The sequence below is a fragment of the Castor canadensis genome, chromosome 11 (genome assembly GCF_047511655.1).
Source record: "Castor canadensis chromosome 11, mCasCan1.hap1v2, whole genome shotgun sequence".
Taxonomy (NCBI): domain Eukaryota; kingdom Metazoa; phylum Chordata; class Mammalia; order Rodentia; family Castoridae; genus Castor; species Castor canadensis.
In genome coordinates, this window is record NC_133396.1 from 74,036,446 (window position 1) to 74,062,793 (window position 26,348).

Genomic DNA, 26,348 nt, shown 5'->3' on the forward strand with positions numbered 1-26,348 from the left:
GAGTTTTTGCTAGTTGAGTTAAGGATAGCTATACAGAGAGATAGTCCAACAACATTGCTGCCTTTGCCCTAGATCTAAAGTCTGCATATGAGGGAAAATATACAATGTTTGGTCTTCTGAGCCTGGCTAACCTCACTCAGAATAATGTTCTCCAGTTCTATCCATTTACTTGCAAATGATAAGATTTCATTCTTCTTCATGGCTGAGTAAACTTCCATTGTGTATAAATACCACATTTTCTTAATCCATTCATCAGTAGTGGGACATCTTGGTTGTTTCCATAACTTGACTATTGTGAATAGCTCTGCAATAAACATGGGTGTGCAGGTGCCTCTGGAGTAAACCTATGTTGCATTCCTTTGGGTATATCCCCAGGAGTGGGATTGCTGAATCATATGGCAGGTCTATGTTTAGAGTTTTAAGAAGCCTCCAAATTTTTTTCCAGAGTGGTTGCACTTTCCCCCTTTTCTGTAAACTGTTGGTCATTTCCTTTGCTGTGCAGGAATTGATTCCAAAGCAGTTTGTGCTACAGCCTTAGCTCTCTGAAAAAAATGGAGATATTTTCAAGTAGCTAAATTGCATATAAAGAAAAATCATGTTTGAAGATCAGACTTAGAAAAAATAAAGACTAAATTCAGAAAATAATGAAGTATTGCATGTCATAATGACAACTGTACAATTGCTTGAGATAATATTTTCACAATTCATTTTAATTTTGAAGAAAACTGTACTCTACTAATTTCTCACATTCTATTATTGTTTGTCAAATATTTGATTCTGCTTTTTCTAATCTCACCAACCATTTGTGGCCATTTAAAATGTAGAATTTCAAGCTAAAGAAAATCAAAGAACTTTCAAGAATAGATCTTTCACATTTCAAGTCAGGTTTTTCTTCAACAAAATTACAGATAATATCATATACTTATCAGAATTGTATTTGCCTCACATTTTTCTACCTTAATTTCTATTTTTCTTCCACTGCAATACTCTTTTTAAAAATCTCATTTTAAAAATGTTTGGCCATTTCTTTATTCCTATTGGTATGAATGTAGAGATCTGGACCACTGGCAAAACTGGCTACACTGATGTTTTATGTTAGCTAATGTATATCCACTGCAATAGTTTATGTAGGAATTTTATGAGTTACACATTATTTTGGTACACTTGAAGAAATTCTGCTTACAGAAAATAAATGTCATGTGGCATAGCCAGGTTTGAAGACAGGTTTAGCTCATAATAAAATCAATAGTCTATACCATACCGTTTTCTGTAATCCTACTTTGTATCTCTTTTTCTTAACATTTCTGATTTCTAATTTTTCTCCAATTTTATTAGAATAAATTTCAGCCCCCAAAATTGGTCTCAGTTCTTTGGATTAGTTGTGGTCAATTGTTAAATCAATTCTTTAAGCATACATCTAGGATGAAGTGAGTTTTGTTGCAAAAAGATGGTGGCCACAGTGGAGATAAGTCAGAGGAAGGGCCCATAACCTAAGATCAGTCAATCAGACACCCTTCTCTGGAAATTTTGTGTTTCTACCAAAGAAGAGAAGGATAGAGGGAAAAAAACAAAAACAATGAACTTTCCTCGTATAGTTATGATTTCTGTTTTTTTCGTTTTAGATTTTGGTTTTTATCATATTAATAACAGAGCCATTTTATGCTAAGAGCCAACTTCAAATAGGAAATAACAAACAAATTTTTTTAAAACCTCTAATATTTTGTGCTCTGATAACTGTGTTTACTATTCTCTTTGTCAAGCTGAAATATGGTCCTGATATAAAACAAACTTTTGTACTTAAAAAAAATGCTTCATTTATCCTAAGCTAGTTCAAGTTAGTTTCTATTATTTGAAGCCAAAAATTCCAAGATAAAAATGTTTAATAATAAATAGTGAATTTTTTTTAAATTAGTGACTAAATAAATAAGCTATAAAACATGATCAAGACTGCATTTCACTTAAAAATGTAATGACAGAAAGGAGAAGTAGTTAAATTTTTCATGTAAGGCAACTTAAGTTTGATATCAGAGAAAACCACCAGAAATACCACGTTTTTTTTGTTTTGTTTTTTTTTAACAGAATTTCCTCTGTCTAGATCTAAAAGGAATTTTCTGCCAGGTATGATACACACCTATAATCCCAGTATTCAGGAAATTGAGGCATGATGATTTGAGGTTGAAGACAGTCTGAGCAACATAGCAAGACCCTGTGTCAAAAAAAAAGAAGAAAAGAAAAATAGAAATAAAAAATAAAGGGAAATTTCTGTATGGGTTATTTTTATCCAACACATACAATTTAAATAATTTTAAGGCTGAGCTTAATTGTCAAGAATTTTGGACAACAAAATTTTATAATTTAGACTGGGATGTTGTGAGTGACAGGAGAAGTCAAATAAATTTTTATTTAATATGGTGTTTGCCTAGGGAATTCAGGTTCCTGACTGGTACTTAAGTGACTAGACGATATCTTCTGCATTAATAACTTTAACAAATATTTGTCTGTTTTTAAGAGTCATTTTATGTCTAGTCAAGCTGGTCTATATCACAGGAGAGTCATTCCATTACAGCTTTAAATTGCAGTGGCTCATTTAAGAATACGAACTGAGAGATGTGGGAAGAAACAATTTTTAAGAGTTAATAAGTGCTGGCAGTAGCAAAATGACCTTAGTGATCAAACGTGTGATTACCAGAAGCCAAAGGAAATTGTAATAACCTGGCGATAGTACTTTTGAGAACATTATAAAACAAATAAAAAATGAAAGTACTACAGAAGAGCCTCTCTTAAGTTGAGCAGTGACATGCTAACAGCTAAAATATCAAGCAGTAGTGTTATACAGTTTCCTGTCAATTTCATGCTTCCCACAAATGAATTTATTTCCCAAACTTTGACATCATACATTTTGATCTAGGAACTATACATATTATTTCATAATTTGGTGCATTTTTCTTCTCATTTTCTACCTGTAACAATATCATGACTTCATGAAAACAGAATGAAGATTTTTATATCCATGTCTATTGAATAGCTGTAATTAAATATAATGATGCACAGTGTTTTTTGAAGTGAAAGGTAAACCAGCAACAACATAAGGGAATGTGTTAATTCCATATGTTAAAGAACTGATATATGTTGCTAATTTTAAAACATTTAGCCTTACAGTGTTATTGTTATTATGTGATGATTATATTTTTGTTTTATTAGCATACTCTGCATGCCTTCTATGTTATAATCTATTTTTATACCAATTGTATTTATATTTAAATAACTTTTATAAAATTGATACTGGTGCTTTTGATATTAAAAAAATTCATATTCTTTAATTACTCAATGTTAAGTTAATTGAGACACTTTAATGTTTCCTAGCTTGGTATTAGATTAAGTTTTATAAGGTGACTAAAAGGTACCAAGCACTTTATTGTACTACCTGCTATACAGTGCTACTTTCCTGCCAACCAAATACCAAGCAGTGATATCATGGAGAAAGGTCGACCCTGAACTCCATGAAAAGCTAAATAATGTTATAAAGCCAGTGATTTAAAACTGATCTAATTTTCAAGCCATATTTTAGTTGTGAATATACATATACATACATACATATTTTGAATATATATGTGTGTCTTACATATAATATATAAGAAAAAAAAGCCTCAACACTTGAACTCACACTTGAAATTGCTCTCATTGATGTCACTGATTTCCCTTAATCCACTGTTACTCCAGAAATCCATCATTAAAATATAAATGGGAGATGATAGGAGAAGAATAAGGAATTCATTCTATGTAAGCCTTTAGTATACTTTACTTTTGCATTTATTACTATGGTAGTTATCAAATCAGAGAGAAGAACTAGAGGTAAATGGTACATAACACCACTGGATGAAAGTAGATGCGACACTGCTAATGCTTTCAATATCTGTGTGCACAGTACACTGAGAAACATGGTCTCTGCAGTGGAGTGAAAGGCCTAAGCCGGGATTCTCTTTATCCATATGACACTTTTGTCCCAGCATGGTCTTGTCAAAAATGTTGATGATCTTTATTATCAAACCTTATTAAGATATATGTTTAAAAACAAGAAAGTTGGTAGGCATTGCTGATCACAGAGTTATAAATTTAGTCAGTGATTAAGATTATACAATATTTTGAATATCTTCAATTCATCTGAAGCACGATCACATTTTCCATGTTGATACTTACTCGGAAGAATGTCTTATACCATTTTTATGTATATTCTTTCTCTTATAATGTTCTGGAAAACAAAGTAATGCATTAGGATTGCAGAATCACTTGCAGAACAGTGGATCTAATAACTTGATACAACTAACTGTATTCTAATAATTATTTGGTTCTTCCTTATAACTCAGGATTAAAGTACATCCTGTTTATTCAAAATTTCTTGGAATGAGATTAAGGAATGAATCCTCTGAAAAATCTGTCAAAATTCATGAACTGAGGCTGTAGAATATCACAGAACAATGATGGAGAGAGAGAAGTAAATACGTAAGCTCAAAATAGAAACTAAAGTGTGACAAAAGTTGAACTAAGGGTTTCCATAATGCAGAGAGAGCTTGATTGTTTCTCCCAGCTTGGAAAGAGAATATTGCCTATGTGGGAAGGATTATACCTTCAGGGAAATAAAATACCAGTTGATATTAAACTAAAGGAGATGGAGGGAGATTAAGAAAAATTGAACAGTAAGATTTAAGCTTAAGGAATATCACATATAAACTATGAATACTTTAGGTATGTGCCGCTATAAAACTGGAGCAGTACTGGAAAGAGAAGTCTTCCTCTTACATTGAAAGGAAATGCAGGTGACAAGGTAGCTACTTAGATGTCTGGCTGGCAGTCACTGAAAGAAAGAAATTTTGGTATTATTCCTGAAATTAAGGGATGCCAAACAAAGATCTCTAAAAATTATACAATGGTCTAATCTGTATTTCAGATAGTCTTCCAGAACAGTGGACTTGTTTAGAAGTATATGTTTCCAGACAAGGACAGGCGCTGCCAATGGAATGTTACTTTTGGAGGAATGCCTAGTAGTAAAATTTTTGCTAAAGCATCATGTAGAAAAAGCAGTCGTAAAGCAAAATCACTTTTACTTAGTGACGTGAGTCCCATTTACTTAAATTGCTATTAAATCTAGCACCAACTGTTTTTCTGTTGGTTTATAAATGCAAGCTAAATTCTACAAGTGCTAACTTGTATTGATTATTGCTGTTACAAGTAATGGTCATAAATAACTTCATTGCACTATATATTCATTGCCTTGCTACATGAGGGAATTCTAGAGTTATAACTTCTAAGTCGAAAATAGCCTCTTTTCAACATCCATAGTACTAATTGAGATTTTCTACAATTATACAGTCATAAAATTATTTAACCAAGTAAGGAACATTTCCCCTTTCATTAAAGGATAGTCCATTTCATCCTGATTTCTTCTTTTGCTTCAGGTTTGTGCCCAAGATGTTACCCTTGGATGAATTCTGGAGTAAACCAGTTATCCTTCAAACATAAAGCCAGTATTTCCAAAAACATTACATTGAAATAAGAGAATTCCATATAATGAAAGAAAAGGAGTTTCACAGAAAAGTAGATGGTGATGGCAAGTAATAAATATTTAACCACATTTACAAACTACTTTCTTTCAATACTGTTCAAGTTGGGGAAATCTCATGGCAGGAAAATCATGTGACCATATGACACATTTTAAGATTCTGGGACAACATAGTGGGAGAAACTGGTAGTCTAACCTTAAAAAGTGATAGAGAATGTGGTATATTAACTACCAAGGCTTTGAAACAAAAGTTAGAGTTTTAAAGCTCGAAGTTTGAAAATAATACACAAGTAGTTAAAATAGTATTTTTAAAGGCATGGAGGGGAAGGAGAACAGGATGTTTGAGAAGTGGAGAACATGTGCAGATTTATGTCCAAGATCACTAGGAAAAAATCTGAATCTAAAAAGTCACAAATCACCTATTCAACATATTAAACATTTAACTCCCATCTTCTGCCATTTCACACTAATTTTCTGCAATTTCACATTATACTTTTCTTATTTCTGTATGTACCTGTAAAGAGGTGAGATGTTAAAGAGATATAGATTGTGTAGAACATACAGAAATGCATATGAATAGCTATATTTTAATCATATGAAATATTTATTACCTTTATCCAATGAAATGTAAACTCCACACAGATGGGTCTTTTCTTTAGGTTATGTGTTTGCTTTATCACCCTATATACATGAATACATATACTGTATAGAGTGTTTTCAATAAAGTTTTGATGAATAAGTAGATAAGCGAATGACTATAAAAGGAATAGAGATAATTAGATAGGATTTTTATTCTACTTTTAGAGAACAGAACCAGTAAAAGCATTTTCTTCCAGTTTACTTCTGGTTCAGTTACTGAATTACTTCCCCATCAGTTAGTTAATTAATATGTGTCCTGAACCACAATCCTTAAATCCAGATTGTTGTAACTGATGACATTCTTTCCTGTGTCGATGACACAGGCTTTGGAGCATCTCTTATCATTTGCTCATTGCTGAAGGTCAAATTGGTTGCAGCCCTTAACTTCTTTGTGTCTGGTTCACAGGGCATTGTCATATTGCACTTACAACCATCCTGAGCAATCCTGGGCAATCACCTATGGTGACCACGCTGTAATTCACATGTCTGCTTTAACATTTTACTTCTAAGGCTTAGCATGAAAGCCACACAATAAAATGTACTCAATAAATGAATAAATAATTAGTGAATAAATAATGAATCTTGATCTACTTTACTATGCAAAAGAAAAGAATCAATGAAAATCACAGAACAACTTGTCAATGTTTGGTTTGCCTTGGAATGGTAGACGTAAATGATTATATTGAATTTTAAAAAAATTTTTTATTGTAAACATATTAACCAGTATTAGGATATTAACCTTTTAAATGAATTTCATCAAGCTTTATGTGAATATTGATGGATTTTTAAATTTATGTTTTAAATACATTTTAGTAAATATAAAATATAGAAAACTGACTTAATTGACAAGGTAATTTTCAAAAGAGTATTTGCGTCAAGGTAGAACATGTTCAGAAGAAAAATGAAATATTTTAACTACTCAGAATAATGTTTTTCTTGCTTTGTATTATTTAACTTACGTAGCTTTAACTTCATAATATTACAGCTACATTTGTAGTTTCTAGCAGTTTCCATGCCCTTAAATTTCTTCAATCTAGAGACACATTTGGAGTTATGCCAGAATATTTTTTATCTTAAATTTGTTAATACCCTTTGAATGATAAAGCACTTTTTGAATTACCTAGGAGGTTTCAGCCTTAACATTATTAATATTCCAGCTACTTTGGAGTAATTCAGCAGGTTTTAGACTTTGGCTGATTTTGAAAAATGTTTGAAATATAAAAATGTTTATGTTGTTGCCATTGACCATTTTATTTCAATACACAGACACATTGGTAGAAAAGTTGGACCGGTTACTTTTCCAATATTTCTGAACGGATTTATTAAAAATTCACATTCTTTAATATTTTGTTACTTTATGAATTATATTAAAGATATTAGCTAAAACTCAATCGTGATGGCATAACACTGGAATCAACACAAAATCTGAATAATTATCTTTATCTCCATGATTATCAAAGGCATACGGTTCCACTTCTGTGTATCCAAAATTTGATTTAGAATGATACTATTTGACATTGGTGTGCCTTTTCCAAAATGTACTGAGGATTTCAAACTAAAGTATGTGATAGATTTTGCAAAAATGTGACTTTGTTTGTAGGGCTAATTTATAAGCTGATTTGTTTTCTGAAGGAAAATTTGAGGAACAAAACAGTGTCTAATTTGGGAGCATGAGTTTACATATATTGAGCATTACAGCAACCACAATGCCTTCTTATGGTAAGTATTCAGCAAACATTTTCTTTACTCAGTGACCATTTTAAGGATATATGAAGTTTACTACTGTGTATGCATTTTCATTTGTATCTATATACACACCCTTAAAATGTCATTTGGAAAAAAATTGACTTGGGAAGTGTGTCCTGCATATATCATCTCCATTTAAAAATTCTTATAATTATTTTGAAGCATGAAATATAACCAGTCATAACCTGAGGGAAACTCAGACAGTGCCTGCCCTCTCACTAGGGGACATCTTTCCCCAAATGACAGGCATATCTGTCACAGGCCAAGATGATTTATCTCCTCTGATTTCATCCTGTAAAGATGCCCTATACAAGGTGAAGTGATAATTTTCCTCAGAGTTAACATGTCCAATGTCTCATTTTTCATTCTAGTCCTTGTGAAATGACATCAAACACTAAATTGGGGACTAATTTTGGTGGTGAGGTTTGGCTGCCTGCCCACTTCTCTGGGAAAACAAGCAAATTATCTGTACTTTTCAGACAGAGAAGTCATAGGACACCTGGAGCTGACTTTTGTTAACCCATGCTGGAAAAGAAAGAGAAAGGAATACATGATGGAGAATGTTGCAAAATAATATGTTTGCCAGAAAAATTGATCAGAAATAGATATAAAAAGTATTTCACTTGTGAAACAATAGCCGATAAAAACTTCTGGAGATCTTAAGGGAAGGAAGGCTGGTTGTGTGTATGAGAACCACAACATCAAAATATGTATTTAATTCTGTATGATTTTAAGGGAAAAATCTGATTGTAAAACTTCAACAAGTAAATGTAGTATGACAATCCACCAAGAATACAAGTTTGAAATGTTTGTCTTAAGACAGAAAATAATTTTATAATTTATTTTCTGAATGTGTTTTAGCACCTAAACAGTGGCCAATAGGAATGTGTTCACGTTAAAAAAATGTATCCTGTAATCTTTATTTTAACCTATGTAACTAAGAATTTTTCTCTTACAAATAACATTGATCAAGGGTTAAAATTTGTAAGTAGGTATACTAGCAGTGAAATACTTAGAAGTAGGGAAGGATATCATTTTAGTATGTCACATAAAAATAAGTTAAGAATATAGGAAGATGTGATTATTTTCAACCTATAAAAAACTTGCATTTTATATATAAATAAGGAACTTACTAAAGAAGAAAGAAATCCTATTCGTAATAACTACAAAGGCAAAATATTTCAGAATAAACTTAAGTAAATGATCTCTACAATCGCGGTTACAAAATACTGATGAAGAAAATTTCCACAAAAAGTAAAAGTATATCCTGTGTTAATCAATCAGAAAAGTCAATAATGTTTTGACATACTACCCAAAACAATTACAGATTCAATGCAATTGCCACCAAAATATCATGAATTTTTTCTCAGAAATAAGTAAAAGTCCTAAAATTCATGTGTCACCACAAAACACTCAGAATAGACAAAGTGATCCTGGGTAAAAAAATGAACAAACAAACAAGCAAAAATGATGGAGGCCTCACAATTCCAATATTTAGTACATACTACAAAGCCTTACTTACTAAAATGGCATATTACCACCCTAAAAACAGACACATAAACAGAAGATACTGACCTCATTATTATGTCTATTGTAAGATTTAACCACATTGAGCAAGTTATCGGTCAAATTTATTATTTACAAAGCATGCCATAATTTTTTAATAACTGAGACTAAAATCATTTTGTGACTAGATATTTTGCCTCTGTGTCACAGCACAACTGAGCCAGCTATATTCTTATGTCAGCAAGTTGGTCAGGTCGTAAGCTCTACAGTTAGTTTACCAGGGTCTGAATCCAGACTCCTTGACTTACTAACAAAGTTCTCTGTTTGCTTTCTTATTTACTCAGTTAGGATAACAGTACCTACCTCAAAGGGCTATTGTGAAAATTAATCTAAGATGCTGTCTTATACATACTTACAGCTATATTAAATTTATATTACAATTGCACTCTTGTAACTTACTTTAATAATTTTCACTCTCACCTTCAAACTTCACCATGATTCATGTTTCGTATGCCAATACCTTTGCAATCAACTTGAGTCATACATTTTCTTCATACACTGAATCTGTTTCTCCAAGAAAATTTGTTGGCTCTATTTTTTAATGTTTTTTTTAATTTCTATTTTAACATGTACATATTTTATAACACTTAAATCAGGTGAAACAAATCTATTTCTCAATCATTTACCATTTATTTTTGTGAAAATACTCAAAGTGCAAAGTTCCAGCCTGGTGAACTATAGACTACATAATCGTTATCTGAAATCATGCTACCATGGAGCAGCACCCCAGAAGTTCTTTGACTAACTCTGTTCCCACTGATCACCTTCCCTCTACTCTTGGTGCTCTCTCTAGCCTTTGGTAACTTTCACAATATATTTTTTCCTCTGTAGCCTTTTTTAAGTGTCCACCATTCTTCCCTACATTGTTGCAGTAACATCCTAAATTCACCTCCTTGTTTTGAACTTTTGATATTTATAATTCACCATCAGCAAAAAGATTAGAGGGATATTGAAAAACCGATCATGTCTGTTGTCTGTTATCTGAGACATGTCTGCTATGTGTTCACTTTATCACCAGGTCACTGTGTATAATGTCTTATGAGGCCTGCATGACTTCACACTCCTCCTCACATGCTTTTTTTTTAACTTCATCTCCTATTATTCTCTCCTTAGCTGCCTACACTCCAGCTGTTTTCATCTCATTATTTCTGAACATCCCAGGGTTGTTCTCATATAGCATCTTCAACAATGGTTCTTCCTTCTACCTTCTAATACCATTATGTTTCACTTCCTTCCTCCTGAATACTTCCTTAAAAAAATCCCTGGTTGAGTCTCTAGCTAAAAGTCCAAGTTTTCCATCACACAAAACAACTTTGATAATGTTTAATTTTATATAGTGCTTATCACCATCTAACTCTAAGTATTTATTTAGTATTTCAACATGTGTTTACATTACAATTTTTTTCCTATACATTTTAATGTTATTGGAGTCTTTTTTTTATTCATTTATTCACATGTGCATACATTGTTTGGGTAATTTCCCTTCCCTGCCCCCCTCTCCACATACCTCCCTCCCCTGCTCAGTTCCAGTTAGGTCCTGTTCTGCCCTTATCTCTAACTTTGTTGAAGAGAAGACATAAGCATAATAAGGAAGACAAAGCATTTTTGCCAGTTAAGGATAGCTATACAGAGAGATTCCTAACATTGCTTTCGTGTACCCATGTGTTACGACCCATGTTGATTCATCTCTAACTGATCTTTACACTGGTTCCTGATCCCCTTCTCATGATAACCTCTGTCGTTTTAAGGTTTCTGTATTGGTTCCTCTGGAGTGGAGACATCAAATGCTTTCATGTTGTGGGTTTGCCACCTATTCCTATATCTCACATATGAACTCTCCTTGTAATCCAAGTCCAACCATATTGCTGCATTTGCCCTAGATCTAAAGTCTGCATATGAGGGAGAACATATGATTTTTAGTCTTCTGAGCCTGGCTGACATCTCTCAGAATGATGTTCTCCAGTTCCATCCATTTACCTGCAAATGATAAGATTTCATTCTCTTCATGGCTGAGTAAAATTCCATTGTGTACAAGTACCACATTTGCTTGATACATTCACCAGTAGTGGGGCATCTTGGTTGTTTCCATAACTTGGCTATTATAAATAGTGCTACAATAAACATGGGTGTGCAGGTGTCTCTGGAGTAACCTGTGTTTCATCCCTTTGGGTATATCCCCAGGAGTGGTATTGCTGGATCATATGGCAGGTCTATGTTTAAATTTTTAAGAGCCTCCAAATTTTTTTCCAGAGTGGTTGCACCAGCTTGCATTCCCACTAGCAGTGCATAAGGGTTCCTTTTTCCCCACATCCTTGCCAACACCTGTTGTTGGCGGTGTTTTTGATAATGGCTATTCTAACAGGGGTGAGATGGAATCTTAGTGAGGTTTTGATTTGCATTTCCTTTATGGCTAGAGATGATAAGCATTTTTTCTTGTGTTTTTTGGCCATTTGAATTTCTTCTTTTGAGAAAGTTCTGTTTAGTTCACTTGCCCATTTCTTAATTGGTTCATTGATTTTAGGAGAGTTTAGTTTCTTAAGTTCCCTGTATATTCTGGTTATCAGTCCTTTGTCTGATGTATAGGTGGAAAATACTTTCTTCCACTCTGGGGGTGATCTCTTCAGTTTAGAGACCATTTCTTTTGTTGTGCAGAAGCTTTTTAATTTTATGAAGTCCCATATATTCATCTTTTTTCTTAGTTGCTGAGCTGCTGGGGTTCTATTGAGGAAGTCTTTACCTATACCTATTAATTCCAGAGAGTTTCCTCCTCCTTCCTGTAGTAACTTCAGAGTTTCAGGTCTGATATTTAGGTCCTTGATGCATTTTGAGTTGACACTAGTACAGGTGATTAACATGGATCTAGTTTCAGTTTTTTGCAGACGGGTAACCACTTTTCCCAGCAACATTTGTTGAAGAGGCTGTCTTTTCTCCATCTTATACTTTTGACAACTTTATCAAAAATGAGGTGAGTATAGCTGTGTTCCTTTGTGTCCGGGTCCTCTATTCTGTTCCACTTGTCTTCATGTCTGTTTTTGTGCCAGTACCATGCTGTTTTTATTGCTATTGCTTTATAATATAATTTGAAGTCAGATATTGTGATACTCCAGCATTATTCTTTTTGCTGAGTTTTGTCTAAGCTTTTCACAGTCTCTTGTGTTTCCAAATGAACTTTAGTGTTGGTTTTTCAATCTCTGTGATGAATGTCATTGGGATATCAATGGGAATTGCATTAAACATGAAGATTGCTTTCAGTACCGTAGCCATTTTTACTATGTTGATTCTACAGATCCATGAGCATGGGTGATGTCTCCATCTTCTGTAGTCTTCCTCAGTCTTCAAGAGTTTGTAATTCTCCTCATAGAGGTCATTCACATCTTTTGTTAAATTTACTCCTAGGTATTTGATTTTTTTTTGAGGCTATTGTGAATGGAATTGTTTCCATATATTCCTTCTTAGTTTGTTCGTTAGTGGTGTATAGAAAAGCTAATGATTTTTGTAGGTTGACTTTGTATCCTGCCACCTTACTGTAGCTGTTTATGGTGTCTAAGAGTTTTTGGGTAGAGTTTTTTAGGTCTTTAATGTAGAGGATCATATCGTCTGCAAATAAGGATATTTTGACAGTTTCTTTACCTATTTGTGTTCCCTTTATTTCTTCTTCTTGCCTAATTGCTCTGGCTAGAAATTCCAGTACTATGTTGAATAGGAGTGGGGATAGTGGGCACCCTTGTCTTGTTCCTAATTTTAGGGGGAATGGTTTCAGTTTTTCACCATTAAGTATGATATTGCCTGTAGGTTTGTCATAAATAGCCTTTACAATGTTGAGATACATTCCTTCTATTCCTAGTTTTCTTAGAGTTTTTATCATGAGGTGGTGTTGGATCTTGTTGAACCTTTTTTCTGTATTTATTGAGATGATCAAGTAGTTTTTGTCTTTGCTTCTATTGATGTGCTGTGTTACATTTATAGATTTGTGTATGTTGAACCACCCCTACATCCCTGGGATGATGCCAACTTGGTCATGGTTTAAGATCATTCTGATGTGTTGTTGGATTCAGTTTGCCATTATTTTATTAAGGATTTTTGTGTCAATATTCATTAAGGAAATTGGCTTGTAGTTCTCCTTTTTGGAGGTGTCTTTGTTTGGTTTTGGGATGAGAGTAATATTGGCTTCATAGAATGAGTTAGTCAGTGTTCCTTCCCTTTCTGTTTTGTGGAACAGTTTAAGGAGAGTTCGTATTAGTTCTTCTTTAAATGTCTTATAGAATTCAACAGTGATTCCTTCAGGTCCTTGGACTTTTCTTTTTTGGGAGGCTCTTGATTTTTGATTCAATTTTGTATTATAGATCTATTCAAGTGATTAATATCCTCTTGGTTCAATTTTCGGAGATTGTAAGTTTCTAGAAATCTGTCCATTTCTTCAAGATTTTCAAATTTATTTGAGTATAGGCTCTCAAAGTAGTCTCTGATGACTTCCTGAACTTCTGTGGTATTTGTTGTTATCTCCCCTTTTGCATTTCTTATTTTACTGATTTGGATTTTTTCTCTCCTCATTTTAGTGAGGTTTGCCAGGGTTCTGTTAGTATTATTTATTTTTTCAAAGAACCAACTTTTTGTTTCACTGATTCTTTTAAGTTTTTTGTTTGTTTGTTTGTTTCTATTTCATTGATATCTGCACTTACTTTAATTATTTCTTTCCTTTTGCTTGTTTTGGGATTTGCTTGTTTTTCTTTTTCTAGGGGTTTCAGATGTAGTATTAGGTCATTGATTTGAGATCTTTCTGTCCTTTTGATATATGTGCTCATGACTATAAACTTCCTCTTAAGACTGTATTTCCTGTGTCCCATATGTTCTAGTAGCTCATGTTTTCATTTTCATTAACATCTAGGAACCTTTTAATTTCCTCTTTTATTTCATCAATGACCCATTCATCATAGAGCAATGTGTTGTTCATCTTCCAATTGTTTGCATGTTTTTTACTGCTGTTTTTGTTGTTGATTTCTAGTTTTAATGCATTGTGATGAGATAGAATGCATGGGATTATTTCTATTTTCTTACATTTGCTGAGGCTTGCTTTGTGCCCTAAGATATGATCAGTTTTGGAGAAGGTTCCATGGGCTGCTGAGAAGAATGTATGTTGTGCAGAAGATGGATGAAATATTCTGTAGATAGCAGCTAGGTCCATTTGATCTATGGTGTGATTTAGTTCTAGGATTTCTTTATTGATTTTTTTGGATGACCTATCTATTGGTGATAGGTGGGTATTAAGGTCTCCCACTACCACTGTGTTGGAGTTTATATGTTTTTAGGTCCTTCAGAGTATGACTGATAAAATTGGGTGCATACAGGTTGTTAATTATTATTTCCTTTTGATGTATTTCCCTTTTATTAGTATGGACTGTCCTTCTTTATCTCATTTGATCAAAGTAGGTTTGAAGTCTACTTTGAGATAAGTATTGCTACCACTGCTTGTTTTGTGGACCATTGGCTTGGTAAATCTTCTTCCCATTTTTCACCCTCAGACAGTGCTTTTTTCTGTCAATGAGGTGGGTCTCCTGTAGGCAGCAGATTGTTGGATATTCTTTTTTAATCCAGTTTGCCAATTGGTGTCTTTTGGTGGGGGAACTTAGTCCATTAACATTCAGCGTTATTATTGATAAGTACCCAGTGATCCCCGTTATATAGTTGTCTTTGTTGCTTAAGGGTTTCATTGTGTGCAGCTGAATCAGTGCTATTCTTTACTTTCTTGCCTTTTCTTCTCCTGTGATTTGGTTTTGCCTGCCCTTTCATGGTTTTGTTTGCTTTCTTTTTCTGTGTGCAGAATTCCTTGGAGAATCTATTGTAGTGGTGGCTTGGTGGTCATATATTGTTTTACTTTCTGCTTATCATGGAAGACATTTATTTTTCCATCTATTTTTAATGATAGTTTGCTGGGTAGAGTATCCTAGGATTGAAGTTATTTTCATTCAGTGCCTGGAAGACATCACTCCATGCTCTTCTTGCTTTTAATGTTTCTGTTGAGAAGTCTGTTGTGATTTTGATGGGATTATACCTTTGTATGTTATTTGTTTTTTTCTCTCTTACAGCCTTCAATATTCTTTCTCTAGTCTCTATATTTGTTGTTTCAATGATAAGATGTCCTGGGGTAGTTGTTTCTTTGTCAGGTCTGTTCCGTGTTCTGGAGGCTTCCTGTACCTGAATGGGCATAGTTTGCTCTAGATTTGGGAAATTTTCTGTTATTATTTTGCCAAATATATTACACATTCTTTTTGCCTGAACCTCTTCAATGCCCATGATTCTCAGGTTTGGTCTTTTGATGGAGTCAGTGAGTTCTTGCATTTTCTTTTCACAGGTCTTGAGTTGTTTAACTAATAGTTCTTCAGTTTTTCCTTTAATTGCCATTTCATTTTCATGTTCTGAGATTCTGTCTTCTGTTTGTTCTATTCTGCTGGAATGGCCCTCCATTTTGTTTTGTATTTCTGTTTCATTCTTTTTTTTCTGAGATTTTTCCATGTTGTGGGTTACTTCTTCTTTAATATTGTCAATATTTGCCCTTAATTCATTTATCTCTCTGTTTATGATGATCTCTGTTTCAGTTTGGTATTTGTTTAAGGTTCCTATAATTTCATTTATTTGTTTCTGTGTTTTCTCATCCTTTACTTTTGTTGTCTTGGAATTTCTTGAGTGCCTCCTGTACGTTTTGGTTGACCATGTGTAGTAACATCTCTGTGAAATTCTCATGAATTACTTGTAAGACTTCTTCTTTCAGGTTGTTCTTGTGGGCTTCATTGGGTTCCTTGGTATAGTTTGTCTTTGTTTTGGTGAAGTCTGGATGTGGGTATCCGTTTTCTTCATTTTGCTCTAAATCCTGTACTCCTTTTTTTTGTGGGGGGAGAATGGTTTCCATCCTTTTTTCTTCTTCCCATATTTCCATTAGGTACTGTTTCTATCCCTTGACTATGTATAATTTAGTATTAGCTGTGCTACAATATTAATACTAACAAAACCAAGAGAGAAGGATAAAAAAGAGAAAGAGATGGAAAGATAAAAGTCAAAGAAAAAAGAGGACAAAAAAATGGGAGAGATGGTGGGTGATCAAACAGCAAACCAGACAGCAAAACCCTTGAAGAAGGGGAAAAAAAAATTTTAAAAATCACCAGTTCCGGAGCAGTATAATTGCAGTCTTAGTTGTTCTGATGTTACTCCTTTAGTGTCCAGACCTGTCTGTGTGTGCCTCTTAGGCAGGTTTGAAGTCCTCCTGTGGCAGGTGGCAGGTGGGTGGGGTCTCACAGGCCTGTGGGCGGAGGGCTTTTGTTGAGGTGAACTAGCAGGCCTTTGGAGCATTGGCCTGGCATGCCTGAAGGGTGTGGGCCTGGCAGAGTGGAGATAATGTGTGTCTGTGGATTGCTGGCTTTGCAGACTTAAGGGTACGGTCCCAGTGGAGATCATGCAGGCTTGTGCAGTCATGAGGGGCGCAGCCTGGCGGAGATCATGAATGCCTGTGGATCACCTTAGGGACACAGGCCAGTGGAGTGGAGATCTTGCAGGCCTGAGGAGCATGGCCCAGCGGAATGGAGATTGTGCATGTGTGGATTGTTGTCTTGGTAGGTCTTAGGGGCTCAGTCTGGTGGAGATTGGGCAGGTCTGAGGGGTGGGAGTTTGGGGGACTGCAGCCCTGACAGGGTTGAGGACTGGACCCAAAGATCAGAGCTCCCAAGGCCTGCAGAACAATGGCTCCATGGGCCCATGGGGTGGAGCTTGGCCTGCAGTGCTGGCTGTTCTTTTAGTATATCATGGCATGGAGAAGCCTTCCACAAGTTAGAGGTTCAGAATGCTGATGTTTCAGCTCTTCCTGGTGCTTTACCTCAGCCAAGTGTGTCTCCAGCTTCTCAGCAAAGTCCTTGAATCATGGAGCTCAGGAAGTCTGAGGTTTTGTCCCCGTTGCCATCTTGGATCCCAAATTGTTATTGAAGTCTTGGTGCATCTAGTAACCACTGTCAGGCAGACACTCTTAGTGACTCAGTAATATGAGGAATATTCTGGTTACATGCTTTAAGACCATGAAATATTACCACTACCATAACCTGCAATTGGCTTTATGCTTACTTTCTTTCATGACCTTCTCTTGTACCAGGAAAGAGCTTCCTGAATACAAGATATTATTATTTTTATTTGATTTATTCAAGCATTGCTAAAACCTAAAGTCATTTCTAGTCCATGGGATAGGTCAAATAAGCATATGTCAAGTGAATCAATGGATTAATGAAAGCAACTATAAATCTTCATTACATATTACATATAAAATGAGATTTTGCTGTTTTAATAGTATTCTTTAAGAAGACCTAGAAAGGATTTTGCTAACATTTTTTGTGGTAAATATTTAACTATAGCAAAGGCTCTGTTAACTCTTCCATTTACTTTTTATCCATGCTATTAAATACTTAGGAACATGAAACTAATTTTCTGAACTAGTAGGCTAAATTTTAATTTTCAATAAATAAATGTGCCCATGCAAATGGTACACAACTGTAATTCCAGAAATTCAGGAGATGGAGATCAATAGGATGGTGGTTTAAAGGCAGCCTAGGCAAAAGCTTAGTGAGCCCCCATGTCAACAAATAAGCCAGGTGTGTTAGCACAGGTAGGAGGATCCCAGTGATGCTGTAGGTAGTAGGATCATGGTCTAAGGCCAACCCTGCAGCAGAAATGTGAGACCCTGTCAAACAAATAACTGAAGCAAGAAATGTCTGGAAGTGTGGCTCAAGTGGTAGACCATAGGCCTAGCAAGTGTGAGACCCTGAGCTCAAACCACAGTAATGCAAAAAAATAAAATTTAAAGTAATTTTTTTCTTTATCAGGGTTATATTTGAAATCCAAAACAGCCTGAGAAATTTTACAAATAATATACTGAATGAAAATGTTTCCCATACAAGAAAAGATAAAAAACTGAGAACATCTAAACTCAGTATGAATTTTATATTAGCATTTTAGGCATTTTATTCAGTTGGATTGTAAAGTCATTAAAATATAACATTTAACACTTTTATTTCTTAAATATTAAGTAATGCATTTTAGATTTATCAAACTGTCTCAAATGATATCACAACATATCTGATTCAGTGAATGGTTGTCCTCAGAAAATATGGCCCACATCTGGTAGACTTTTCTCATTCTAAAACCTCAAGACAAAACCTGGAACTTATGGATAGCAATCTATGTCATGTAAAGTAAGAAATACAATTCTTATATGTATCACTTATGCTTCACTTGATGTTTCCAAAGATTATCAACATTTACAAACTTGTGTTACCAGCAGTGTCTAAGTATTAACTACATACAGAATTTTACAGAATTGCTTATTATCAAAGTAGTACTGAATTTAACACCTTGAATCTAGTGATCAAAATATGAGCTTTCATATTAGGATTTGTGTGAATATCATTGTGTAAACACCTTACACCTACAATTATTCTAACGATCTATTCCACATTGTTAAACCCTTTATATACTTCTGTGGGCAAATCATTTTTAATGAAGAGTCAAAAAAAAGGTACAAAAGGGAGCTATGAATATTTGAAATATCATATCACCAATTAAAATCATATTCACATTAAATTGTTTTTTTTATTGTTTACTAAAGCAGTTCCCATGGAATATTGTCATTTTGTCTGATTTTATCAACAAAGAAAATATGAATTACCATAATATTTTCTTAATTAATTATCTACATTTAGCTCCAATCCATTCATTGCAATGTTCATAACACTTAGGACCAAATATATTTGGCTAGGTTCAAGTAAGTAGAGTTTGTATATATTTGCTAATGTGTCATAAATTTTACAATGGCTATTTAAGTGCTATTTATACTTCACTGTATGAAATCAGGTGTGATAAATAAATCATGATGTGTGAATTATGTCAAAATGTAGGGATAAATGTAATTAAAAATCATATCTCACTGCATGTCCTTCCATAATCATTATTAAAACAATTTTAGTATTATTTACAAATAGAGTGACACAGGCCAAATGGAATTAGTTCAGAGCAATTTTTTCTTTATTTTCTGCTTAATATTTGCAAATTTGGTTTGGGAGCAATATTTTGTTTTCTGGTTAATATATTATTTTCTTAATATATGAATTTTCCCTTTATTAATATTTGGTAAAATTTTCCAGGAAAACTTCTAGGCCTTCATTCTCTTTGTTGGAAGATTCTTATTTTCTATATCAAATTATTCATTTGTCTTATATGAATTCATTTTTTTTCTCCATTCACTTTTAACAATTTTAGATTCTTCAGGAATTTTTCAGTTTCATCTCACCTATTACTTAGTTGACATAAAGGAGCTCTAGGCAACTATTTCAAGCATTCCACTAATTTTTAATATGCTGTTTCATTTTCATTTCCTTCAACTACTTTATAATTTCCCTTGAAACTTCACTGTTGACCCATAGCTTATTTAAAAATGTATTTATTACTTTTTCAATATTTTAGTAGTTTCCAAGTCTTCTATAGTTGTTCATTTATAATTTGATCCTATAGTAGTTCTTTTAACTCTATGATAGTCCTTCTATTTCCCTTGTATTTATCAAAAGTTGTTTTGTGACCTAAAGTCACATTACATGTTTCATGTGCTCTTTAAAAGAATGCATATTCTGTTCTTATTGTGCAGTGTTCTATAAATGTTGATTAGAAATAGCTGTCTTGCAATGGCTCCTAGGCCTTCTATTCCTTGTTTGTCTTCTCCTTCATAGTTCTATCCCAATTGTTGAGAATGGATTATTGAATTCTCCAATTATTAGAGTTTATTGTGTGTCTCTGCCATTACATCTGTTCACTTTAGTTTCATATATGGTGGTGGTCTGTTTTTAGGTCCATTTATATTTATACTTGGTGCCATTGTTAACTTTCCCTGCTGCATTGATTCATTTATTAAAATAAAATATCCCATATTGTCTCTAACAATAATTTAGTCTTAAAGCCTACTTGATTCAGCTAAGTGTTAGGGATGACCTTCTTGGAATATCTTTTTTTAGCTTCTATTTCCTAACTGTGTTTGAATCTAAAACCTATTTTATAGAAATATACTGTTGAGTTATTGTAGTTTTCATGTTTTAAATCCATTCAGATAACCTCTGACTTTAGATCTGAGTGTGCAATCATCTATATTTAATGCAAATCTGGGATGGTAGGATTTACATTTGACATTGCATGTGTATATCTATATGTATATACAACTGTATGTATATGTCTTAAGACTTTTGTTAGTCTGTGCTGTATTACTGTTTTCTTTTTGTTGAGTAGATATTTTTAGTTTTGCACTTTAATAATTTTGGATGGTGTGTACTATTGTTTTTGTGGTTTCTCTCAAATTATCACTTTAAGTTAAAAATGTAGATTATTCTAAATTTGTCAGAAGAGACAAAGCTCACTTCATATAATAAAAGGGACAATACAACAAGGGAAAATAATAACTTATATGTGCCCTATGGCAGTACTACCGGACTTAAAAACACAGATAAAATCCAACACAGGGGTGGTGGGAGACTTCAGTCCTCCTCTATCACCAATAGATAGGTCATTCACACACAAATCAATAAAGAAACTCTAGCATTGAATGACACCATAAATCTAATGGATGTGAGTGACCTCAACAAAGTGTTCCATCCTGCAACAGCACAATATACATTCTTCTCAGCAGCTCATAGAACCTTCTCCAAAACAGAACATATTTTAGAGCACAAAGCAAGTCTTAATGAATATAAGAAAATTGAAATAACCCTCTGCATACTGTCTGAACACAATGCAATAATACTAGGATCCAACAGCAAAACAAACAGGAGAAGATACTGAAATGACTGGAGACTGAATAATACGTTACTATCATGAGCAGGTCATTGAAGGAATAAGAGAAGAAGTTAATACAAATGAAAGCATAACCTATCAGAGCCTATGGGACACAGCAAGGCAATCCTAAGGGGAAAGTTTATAAGCATGACTGCATATATTAAAAACACAGAAAGATCTCAAATAACCTAATACTGCATCTCAAACGCCTAGCAAAACATGAATAAGAAAAACCCAAAAGTAGCAGAAAGAGATAAATAGTTTTTTTTTAAAAAAAGAGCTGAAATCAAAGAAATACAGTCTAAAAAAACCATACAAAGAATCAATAGAAGAAAAAGTTGTTTATTTGAAAAAATAAAAAAGACCCCTGACAAATTTGACTAAAATGAGGAAGGAAAAGACCCAAATTAAGATAATCAGAAACAAAATAGGGGAGATTACAACAAACATCAAGGAAATCTACAGAATCATCAGGGACTACTTTGAAAACCTATATTCAAATAAATTGGAAAACAGAAGAAACAGACAAATTTCTAGAAACATGACCATCCAGAAATGAACCAAGAGGATGTAATACACAATGAACTTGAAGCAAAAATAGTCTCCCAAAATAGAAAAGTCCAGAACCTGACAGATTCACTGATGAATTCTAGCAGACCTTCAAAGAAGAACCAACACAAACCAAACTCTCTCATAAAATAGAAAGCAAAGGAATACTGAAAACTATGAAGCCAGTATTACACTCATCCCTCAACTGTTCAAGAACATAACCAAAAAAGAGAATTATAGGCCAATTTCTTTAATGAATATAGATGCAAAAATCCTCAACAAAATATTGGCAAACCAAATTCAACAGCACATCAAAAAGATCATATATCATGATCAAGTTGGCTTCACCTCAGGCATGCAGAGATGGCTCAACATATGCAAATCATTAAATGTAATACAGCATATTAACAGAAGTGAAGACAAAAACCACATGATCATCTCAATAGATGCAAAAAAAGCCTTCAATAAAATTGAACATGCTTTAATGATAAAAGCTTATGACACTAGGAATAGAAGGAATTTCCCTCAACATAATAAATGCTATATATGTCAAGCTTAAAGCCAATATCACACTGAACTGAAAACATTCCCTCTACAGTCAGGAAAGAGACAAAAGTGTCTCCACTTTTAATCAACATAGTCTTAGAATTCCTAATCAGAGCAATAAGACAGGAATAAGAAGTAAAAGAACACAAATTAGAAAGGAAATAATCAAAGTATCCTTATGTGCAGCAATATGATCTTATACTTACTTAAAAGATCTGAAAGGATGTGAAAAAATCCCTTTTGAGGGCATTGATGTAAGACCTCCCACTAGTACTCACCACCTAAAAGTTTCCACTGCCTTCCAAAATCTCCACTTGGGATCTAATCCTGTACTATGGATTTGGGAAAAAGTTATCCAAACCATAGCAGGCCCCAAGTCTGAATATGAAATTTACTTATGTTTCATATACACTTTATACACAAAGCCTACAAGGAATCTTTTCTATATTTAGGGCATCTTCATTTTTTTACTGCTACTTGCCACATGAGATCAGGTACAAATCATTCAGAAACTGGAGCATTTTGAATTTCAGACTTTCAGGTTAGGGATGCTCAATTTGTATGATTAAACAAATAAATGTAATCAACATGTTTCTTGTCACCTGGGAATGTAGAGACTCCAATGTAGAGAATGATTGAAGATATGTAAAAATTGAAATAAAACCTAATTATGATTTGTGGTTGTGAGGGAGGATATCAGAGAAAATGAGGCTCGGGAAACAGCAGCAGGGATTTATAAATAACCATTTTACTAATGAATAGTTGGATTAAAACCAAGGTTTCTTTGCTTTAAACTTCACAAACTGCAACACTTAGTAAAAAGGAAAAAATAAAACAAAACAAAACAGGAGTTCTCTCTCTTTGACCTTGTCTGCTTGCCTAAATAATTAAGGTGCTCTGGAAACTTAGCCAGGATAAATTACAGAAAGAGACTTATCCTAGAAAAGAATACCTGGGAAAATGACTTTCCTGGGCACAGAAAGTATTAGTAAAGATGGACACCTGTGTATAAGGAAGCATCCTTTGAAGTCTGGAACCAATTGATAAAACAGTGTAACAGCAAAAATGATTAAATATGCCAGATGTCAGAACAAAGGAGAGCATTTATCCTAAGGTAAATTTGAGCCCCAACCCACTTTTTCACAATAAATAGCCTCTTCATTGTTAGAGCATTCATTGCACCTATTTTTATTATCAAATGTTTCCATACCCATGTCTGTGTTTTGTATTACATTTCTATCCTTGTTTTGCTTTACTAATAAACTTTCAAATCTCTAAAAAAAAAAAATGGAAAGTCCTCTACAAGGAAAAGTATAAATTAATGAAAAAAGAAATGAAAATTACAGAAGATGGAAAGACCTCCCATGCTCATTGATTGGTAGAATCAACATAGTGAAAATGACTGTATTATGAAAAGCAATCTAAATTTCAATGCAATTTCCATCAAAATCCCAATGACATTCATCCCAGAGTTTGAAAAATTGACCATAAAGTTCATTTGGAAGAACAAAAGAGAGCAAATAGCAAAGGCAATACTGAGTAAAAAGAGCAATGCTAGAGGTATCACAATATCTGACTTCAAACTATACTTCAGAGCCATAGTGAAAAACTGCATGACAATGGCGCAGAAACAGACATGAAGAGCAGTGAAACAGAAAAGAAGACCCAGTTATAAATCCATGCAGTTACACCCACCTGATATTTGACAAAGGTGCCAAAAACATACAGTGGAGAAAATACAGCCTCTTCAATAAATGCTGTTGGGAAAACTGGATATTTGTATGCAGAAAACTGAAATTAGATCCATGTTTGTTGCCTTATATAAATATCAACTCAAAGTGGACTAAGGACCTTTATATAAGAAACTTTGAAGCTAGTATAGGAAAGAGCAAGGAATACACTGAATGCAATGTGCATAGGCAATGACTTCTTCAATAGAACTCAAATGGCTCAGCAACTAAGAGAAAGGATTGACAAATGGGACTACATGAAAACAAAAGAAACAGTCTCCAAATTAAGTTTGCCCACAGAATGGGAGAAAATTTTTGCCAGCTATATAGCTGACAAGAATGTGATAAACAGACTATATAGGGGGGCCCCAAAAACTAAACACCCACAAATTCAATGACTCAATGAAGAAATGGGCAAAAGAAATGAACAGAGCTTTCTCCAAGGAAAAAGTCAAAATGGCTAAAATACTCAAAAAGAAATGCTCAATATCCCTGGTGATAAAAGACATTGAAATCAAAACCATGTAAAGATTTCACTTCACTCTTGTTAGAATGGCTACAATCAAGAACACAAACAACAATAAATGTTGGTGAGGCCGTGGAGAAAAAGGAACCCTCATACACTGCTCATGAGAATGTAAATTAGTACAAACACTATGGTAAACAGTATGGAACATCCTCAAAAAACTAAAAATAGAACTACCAAATGATCCAGCAATTCCACCTGGGGCTATACCCAAAGGAATCTAAGTCAGTTTACAATAAAGGCAACTTCACACTGATGTTTATTGCATCATTATCCATAGTAGAGGAGCTATGGTAACAACCAAGATGCCCCAGTTCTGATGAATGAATTTTGAAAATATGGTATTTATGTACAAAGGAATTTTATTCAGCCTCAAAGAAGAATGAAATTTGTCATTTGCAGGTAAATGGATGGGGTTAAAGAATATCATCTTAAGTGAAGTTAGCCAAGTTCAGAAGAACAAACAGTCGCATGTTTTCTCCCATACACAGAATATAGACTTAATACAAATTCAGCATATTATGAAAAACAAAACACACTAATTGGAGGTCACACATGAGAGGAGCAGGGTTAAAGAAGGAAGCTAAGGTGAATAAGGTTGATGTACCCTCTGCACAGAATGGATATAAAAATTTTAAACTGGTTGAAGCAACTATAAGAAAGAGACTAAAGTAGAAAGAAGAAAAATAGTAGATGAGTTACACACACACACACACACACACACACACACATACATGGAAAGGCCACAAGAAAACTCCTTGTGTATCTCTCTTAGACAAGCAAAAATGTCATTTCCTTTTCCATTCTTTTGAAAATCAGAACAGGAGGCTTGAACAGGTCCTGTCTGGGGGGATTGATACCACTGGGAGGTGGGTGGAGATAGGGAAAAGGTATGAGGGTGAATATGGTGTAAATACTGTGTATGCATGAATGTAAATGGAAGAAATGTATCTGGTGAAATTATTTCTTGAATGGGGGATATAGGAGAATGGTGGAGGTGGTGAATTCAAGTATGATATATTGATTCATTGTACCCTTTGTACATGCCACAATGTATCCCCATGCAGCACAATAAGATTTTTAAAAATATCAGTTGTTTTAATACAAATTTATCTCCAATAGTATACAAAAAGTTTGCTGCCCTGTAGCTCATCCTATATCTCCTTTTTAGTGTTATTAAACTAATACAAATTACACATTTGTGCTTTATAATGCACACATCACAACAGCATAATTATTGTCATCTACACTTGTCATAGAAATGTAGTAAAAGAATAAAAGAGTTTCCAACAGAAAACCTTTTTTTTATGTTTACCTACATGGTTAATTTCGCCAGTGTTGTTCATTTATTCATGCCTATTGAATTATCACCCAAATACCTTTTCATTTCAGATTAATTGCTTTGTTATGTATTATTAAGCAGGCTTGTTTGTGACTAATTATCTAAATTTTGTTTATGTGGAAATGTCTTCATTTCATCTTTATTTTCAAGGGTTAGATTTGCAGAGTATACTGAATAACATGCTTTCTTTTCTATTTGCTGTGTTTTTCCACTACTTCAGATATCTCATCCCATTACCTACTTGTCCCATAGTTCTCAATGAGAAGTTAACTAATAATTTCTTTAGGATCCCTTGTCCATGAT

At 33.8% G+C, this 26,348-nt stretch overlaps 1 long non-coding RNA gene across 2 annotated transcripts in view; it reads right to left on the reverse strand.

Moving 5' to 3' along the window:
* LOC141413846 (uncharacterized) overlaps window positions 1-26,348 on the reverse strand; it is a 131,741-nt gene that overhangs the window by 24,146 nt on the left and 81,247 nt on the right. Inside the window, exons 2-3 of one of the 2 annotated variants that reach the window (XR_012438790.1) lie at window positions 2,132-2,206; window positions 15-542 (exon numbers count right to left, since the gene is read on the reverse strand). The exons of the other annotated variant lie outside the window; for it this stretch is intronic. This is a non-coding gene — a long non-coding RNA (uncharacterized lncRNA). Of the gene's footprint in view, window positions 1-14; window positions 543-2,131; window positions 2,207-26,348 lie in introns of those variants that run through there. 2 annotated transcript variants of the gene reach the window in all.